Source organism: Podarcis raffonei, chromosome 9, assembly GCF_027172205.1.
Source record: "Podarcis raffonei isolate rPodRaf1 chromosome 9, rPodRaf1.pri, whole genome shotgun sequence".
NCBI lineage: Eukaryota > Metazoa > Chordata > Lepidosauria > Squamata > Lacertidae > Podarcis > Podarcis raffonei.
In genome coordinates, this window is record NC_070610.1 from 1,845,705 (window position 1) to 1,851,830 (window position 6,126).

The window sequence follows — 6,126 nt, forward strand, 5'->3', positions numbered from 1 at the left end:
CGTCAGAAATACATCACACATAAGGTGGGAGTATAGTGGCTCAGGCGCAGATCAAGGTGTCACATTCCTGAGGATTAGTAAAAATTACATAGTTCCAGACAGAGGTTAGGCAGAGCTGGGAATAGGTTCTCCTAGGAATTGATACGGGAATCAGAACATCTGGAAGAACCTGGAGATCCTTTCAGGCGACACACCTGGGGAAACTGTCAGGAAGCAGCCTCCATGATCTCAGGAAAGGGGGATTGTGGGGGGTGAACAGCACAAAGAGGCACACATGACCAATGGTATAAGATAAAAAACTGCTCCTTTTCCCTTAAGGGGTACCCAAGAGCCCATATAGAGTCCTTTTGTAGGTTCTCTATCGGTAGGAGAAAATAACAGAGACCAACCAGAGAATATTGAGAAGCAAAGCAGCTAGTAAGCCTGATCTTTATTAACCGTTGCAACAGGGTGCCCCCTTCACGTGCAGGAGAGACAAGGAGGACCCCGATCCATGCATGCAAGCCCTTATATAGACATTTTACATTGCCCGCCCTGGAGTCCAAGACCACCCCCAGAAACATCATACATACATCACAGAAAAGGCGGTCTACAACAGAAATCTGAATGCGTTGTTTATCTCCTGTCTGGCAAGTTACCTGATTGCATTATCTGGGTTTTGGCTGCTCTTTGGTTATTATAACTACTTAATCCTGAATCTAGGTCACAGGTCACAGGCTTACACCCTCTTTATATCTTGAATGTGCCCTTAAGAGAGGATTTGTGAGGAAAGAGACAATGGGGAGGTTTCCACTTTGACCTTGCAGAGAAATTTTTGAGGTCAATTTGTTCAGGACCTAATCTGAGGGGTTTCAGACATGTGGTTTATATATACAGTTATGAACATATGTTTTATGTGTATGACCTTAAAATTCTTATAACAACCAACAAGTTTCAAAAGCAAGAATCATATACATTTATAAACAATTTTATACCCTGTTTCATAGGGAAATACGTTTTCCTTGTTTTAACATGCTAGCATGAAGGATGAAGGAAGATTGGGGAACATGCCTCCATTAGAACCAGGCAAACAAGGGGGGGGGAGCTTTCCCTGGGGAGCATGTGATGTGTGGTGCTTTGGGGCAACACAAGGATGTACTTATTTTATGTGCATCCTGGGGACTGTGGGGCACAGGGTGGTGCAAAATTAATGTACAGAGATAAGGGGGATTTTTCTGGTAGTACAGTGGTACCTCGGGTTACATACACTTCAGGTTACATACGCTTCAGGTTACAGACTCCGCTAACCCAGAAATAGTACCTCAGGTTAAGAACTTTGCTTCAGGATGAGAACAGAAATCGTGGCGTGGCAGCAGCGGGAGGCCCCATTAGCTAAAGTGGTGCTTCAGGTTAAGAACAGTTTCAGGTTAAGAACAGACCTCCAGTGCACCAGGGGATCACCTGGATCACCAGGTGTCAAGAAGTATTTAGTCAGTGCCTCTCACTGAAAATGACTCAGAAACAGATTCCAGGAGTACGATGCTCCTTTTTGTCCTGTTGTGTCTGGATCTGCGCATCACAACATACAGATTGCCTTGTTTTCTCATAGCCTGCAGCTAGGATCAAATTTGTGGAATACCATTTACTTGAAAGTAATGCCTGAATCCTGAATTTAGGAATTTGGAATGTGAGTCTTGGCTTGCAAGTCCTGTTGCAAAGTTGCCCAATTAAATGGGCACTTTTGACCTTTGGATACAAAGACGGCTGCTACACATTTTTTATTTCAAAGGAAGCAAAGCACTGTAGAACTTGTGCAGTTTTGTAGTGTGACAGAAAGACCATTTACAACGGATGCTTGAGTTTGCTTTTATCCCCTTCCAGATTTCTTTTCTGGGGTGTCTTCTGGATTGTAAGCCTGAGACAGGGCCTACCTTTTTACTGATCTTTGTAAGCTGCTCTGGGAGCCTCTTTTTTGGCTGAAGATTAGGGTAAAAATACTTTAAATAAATAAAATCAGAAAGCTGGAAAGGAATGTAAATTACATCTGGTCAAAAATCACGTGATGCAGGAAATCAGAGAGAGAAATTTAAGAAATTACTGCTATTTACTTCATGTTTGTTCCCAAATGAGCTACTCAAGTTTTACTTATTACTAGAACTGCCATCTGATTTTTAAAATGTCAGTTAATCAAAGGAGTTTCAATCAATTGATTAAGACAGTGCATGACCAAACCAATAGCTTTTTTTAGGGGAGAAAAGCATAGTTTGTTCTTCACTGGAGTGAAGATTCATTTAGCAGCAGACACATTAAGGAAATGCATTCTCACATGCCATCCCTGACCACTGGCCATGCTCATGAGAGCCCAACATCCCAGGGCTGTAAGTGAATGAGCTATCCCCAAATCCTGGCTCACTAACCAGACACAATATAAAACAAGATGAGGAACTCTCAAAAGAAATGTACTTCTCCAGTTACACAAATAGTAGCAAACCTCGGCTGTAACCCCTTCCAAGCAGGGATTCCACCTTGACTAAAATGGGGGGGGGGGCAGGTGAGCTCCAGCCCACATAATTGATCACATGACAGCACCCACCCACACCATTTTAATGGCAATGCCCATCAACGTGGGGGTGGGATGCTGGCCCCCTCCAATATTTTATGGGGGGGGGGAGGGACCTCAGCCCCTAGCAGTTGGCTCCCATGCTTCCCACTGAAGCTCTGAGTCACCAGTCCAAAATTCCATTTTGATCCTGTGAATAATGTTCCTGGCAGGCACCAGAGTCGCAATTCCTCGGCTCAGTATTTGCAGGCTCTCTTAGAAAAGTAGGTCACGAGGCAGCTATTCAATGAATCAGTCTTCAAATCCACAGGCAAGAAACAGCCACACAAGCCTCTGTTGTGTAACTTTCCTAGCATCGTTCTTTATCTGTTTACAAACCATTGCATCCTAAAATAGTCAAACGATTATTTCCCAACAAGGAAGCATTTCTGAAAACATCCAAAAACACATTATATATTTCACAGAAAGCTGTGCAGAGCAATATTTCACAGATAACAATATCATTCATTTCAATTTATTGTATATCACCAAAGTCCTTCACAATGAACAAAGAGGATCAAAAGCAAAACATTCCTCTAAAATCACACATTTACAGCATAAAAATTGAAAATTACAAAGCATTAACATAACTGGAATGAAGCTTCTTAGGTGCCAGAGCAAATATGGCTACCAGATGTGTATTTATTGGCTAAGAATTCAACTATCACTTCCTGGGAGGATCAATTTAAGAACCAATAGAGAATTTAAAAATTTCTCTGGACACCATATGTAAAGGGCAAATCTACAAGCAGTGCATCTGCAACCTGGTTACATCCAAAAATGCCATTCCATGTGTGCTATTCCAACCAATATGCTGAGGGCATCTGTTGAAACCTAAGTTCAACAAGGGCTCAACGTAATTGCAGAAAAGCCAGCATCTCAAGGTAGTGAAGCCCTGAATTGTTGTCCTTGATTTGAGGGGATGAAATAGAATAACAGGCTGTGATAATGGATGTGTGTTCTTGGCTGGCATCATGGCCCAGTTTCCAGTAAGTACAGAGAGTGCCTAACCACCGTATCTCAACAGGAATACTGCTGTTCCACAAAACAGGGACCTCCTCCCTGAAAACTCTGCTCCAAGTTACTCAGGAGCAGGCTACTGATATTATTGGGACCTGCAAAGTCCAATTTTGTTCACAGAAAACAAAACTAGGTCATCAGCTTATAACAGAATGGACACATTGCGATCCCCAAGAATCAGAGAGCCTGCTCCATTGTGGCACCTAACTGAACCAGTTCAAAACTCTCGAACTACTTCTGAGAGTAGTTCCCAGAGTTGCCAGGTAAACTGAAGGTGAATTAAGTTCATTTTGGGGTAGAACTTTGAATGATTTCATCTTCACGTCCATTCCTGCACTTTCGTGTTTCATCTTCTTTCTTTTTTAATGTCAGTTGGACACCTATGAAGAAAATTAGAAAGCAAAATATGAAGACAGCATTCCAAGTCTTATTAAGCAGATACAGAGACACTGCTGTTGCTGAGGCTGCTCAGTCATTTAATCACTATTGCTAAGCAATTGGAGGGAATCTGAGGCATTTCCTTTATCTTCCTTGCTGAAGAGACTGACTCTCTTCCAACAGAAGCAGCTTGCAGTGAAAACAGGTACAAGAAAGGATGTGATGCCTTACACCTTTAACAGCTGTGGGGCTAGCACAAATTAAGGAGGGCAAAACTTCTTTTTAGTAGAATACAGTTATGGGGAAATTGTCACTCTCTGTCAGACATCTTACACTGCATTACTTGTGTGGCCCTGAATAACACTTGGATCCTGTACTTTGGCACAACAGCTTATAACATTCTGAACCCGGGGGGAGGGGGGGAGGGATGGCTAAGGATGAACCCCAGCTGAACTAGCTAGTTTTGTAAAAAGAAAAACTGGAGTTAGTTCCTTTATGGGCCGGAGAAACTTGAACAACTTCTTTTTTAAAATGAACTTCACAAGCACTATTTATCATCCTGCTGTTCCCCTTTTTAATCGACCTTGTTTTTGTGGTGAACCACAGTACGAGTTTGAACCCTTCTAAGCCAAGAAAAATGAGGCAGAGCAGCAGAAAGACCAAATCAGTTCCTGACTGTGCCTATATTTAGTCTGCCCAAGATAATCTGGGACAAAGCTAACCAGAAACAGCAAACTTGATTGAGATGGGGAATTTTTTAGGTATTTCTAACCCTGTTCATTTGGGGCTAGTTTAGATTAATGGGCTAGTGAGTTGATGGGATAAGAAGTTCTAAGATGGTAAACCCCACCAGGTCAGTTAATCCAAAAGCGGGTTGGGGATACTCTTGGGGCTCAGAGATGCTAGACCATGGGTAGGCAAACTAAGGCCCGGGGGCCGGATCCGGCCCAATCGCCTTCTAAATCCAGCCCGCGGATGGTCCGGGAATTATTGTGTTTTTATGAGTAGAATGTGTGCTTTTATTTAAAATGCATTTCTGGGTTATTTGTGGGGCATAGGAATTCGTTCATTCCCCCCAAAAAAATATAGTCCAGACCCCCACTAGGTCTGATGGACAGTGGACCAGCCACCTGCTGAAAAAGTTTGCTGACCCATGCTAGACAATGAGCAAAAAGGCTCATCACAAACTACATGCATTAGTTGCAGACATTACGATTTCACCCTTGCTTTAGGCACAAATTGGTAGACATGTGTTCAGGAAATACAAGTGGTGCCTACCTACATCAAAATGTTGCAGTATGGACCACTCCTGTATAGGGCAGCCAGCCAGTCATACCCTTTTCCAGGATACTCCATTGCACAGAAATACCATTTTCTCCCCTGCAGCTCCTGTGGCCTCAGCATCTTGCCTAAAGCTTTTTTGTTATTCTGTACACCTAGGGGCTTCCCCAACCCTAAGCAGACCTCCCTCCTGTGACTAGACAGTGTGTGCCTTTTGTCGGTTTTTTGCCACATCAGGAAGAGAATGAGAGAATGAGTTTGGTATGACTTTGGAGGCATTCCATAAAGGCCTCTGCAAGAAACAGGACCTAAAAAAACACCCGAAAGCAAAACACTTCCCCATGGAAACTTCCACAGGTCCCATGTAATTGAACTTGACCTGTCAATCAATAGCTGGGCTGCAAGTGTCAGGACGTTGCCCGTAATAATAATAATAATAATAATATTTATTTGTGCCCCGCCCATCTGGCTGGGTTTCCCAGCCCCTCTGGGCGGCTCCCAACAGAATATTAAAAACCCAATAAAACATCAGTCCTCAAGAGGGCTGCCTTCCGATGCCTTCTAAACGTCAGCTAGTTGTTTCTTTCCTTGACGCTCCCCAGGGCGGGCGCCACCACCGAGGGTGCAGGGGGTGCAGGGCGACCCCTCGGGGAAGACAACGCAGGCGGAAGGCGGCCAGAGATGCTTCTGCCCAGCGGGGAGGCCGGGGCGAGACAGGATCAGGCCAGCGAAGGCCTTCCTCCGGCCGGGACGCGCGTGCGCAGACGCCTTGCAGGCCGGCGGCCATCTTAGAGGCCCTTCCGCCGCTGAGCGCCTCCCCCGGCATCACGTGACGCGGGCGGCGCCATCTTAAGCCTCGGCGAGCCTCG